Source organism: Penaeus monodon, chromosome 28 (assembly GCF_015228065.2).
Source record: "Penaeus monodon isolate SGIC_2016 chromosome 28, NSTDA_Pmon_1, whole genome shotgun sequence".
Classification (NCBI taxonomy): domain Eukaryota; kingdom Metazoa; phylum Arthropoda; class Malacostraca; order Decapoda; family Penaeidae; genus Penaeus; species Penaeus monodon.
The window spans coordinates 7,135,903-7,136,519 of record NC_051413.1 but is presented as its reverse complement, the minus strand read 5'-3'; the positions used below and the strand labels follow the sequence as shown (position 1 = coordinate 7,136,519).

The 617-nt window shown below is 29.3% G+C and overlaps 1 protein-coding gene across 4 annotated transcripts in view; it reads left to right on the top strand.

Moving 5' to 3' along the window:
• The window catches only part of LOC119591338 (ATP-dependent RNA helicase DDX42-like), a 10,115-nt gene that overhangs the window by 1,295 nt on the left and 8,203 nt on the right, over nt 1-617 (top strand). The gene's annotated exons all lie outside the window — the stretch shown is intronic.

Here is a 617-nt window from a genome sequence, read left to right as displayed (position 1 = left end):
ATACAGTTGGAATAATATCGTATTTTATATCAATTTAGCACCAGATATCTTCACTACAGCCCGTGCATATCTTGTGGTGAGGAACAATTTAGTTACTTTTTACTTAGTAAATGAATAAGAAGACAGTAGTATTTAACTCTGACAGAAAGAATTAGATATAAAAATGTACTAAGTGATATAACCATATATATAGTGGTAAGTAAAGTTTACAAATTACCCAAGGGCTTTCAGTATATTTTCTCTACTTGCAAGTTTATTAAGTTTTAGAAGTTTAAACAATAATGAAGTGTACATTGTTCATGGTATATACATACATGTGTGTGTGATTGTGACTTTTTATAAGATATCATTATAAGGTATTATCTTCACAATATATTATAAAACACTTTTCTGTTTTGACTATTAGCTAAGAAAATAGTCTGTACAAAGTAAAGGTAAAGATAATAACTATCAAAGTGATGTTGGTGTACCTTTCTGCTCCAGCAGTGTTAGCAATTCTTCACCACTTATAATGCTGTTATGAGAAAACTTGTAGATCTCTCTGGTATTTACCTTCTAATAAGAACATTTCAATCTTTGGCTTGTAAAAATAAACAATGTAAAGCCTTCAGCACTTC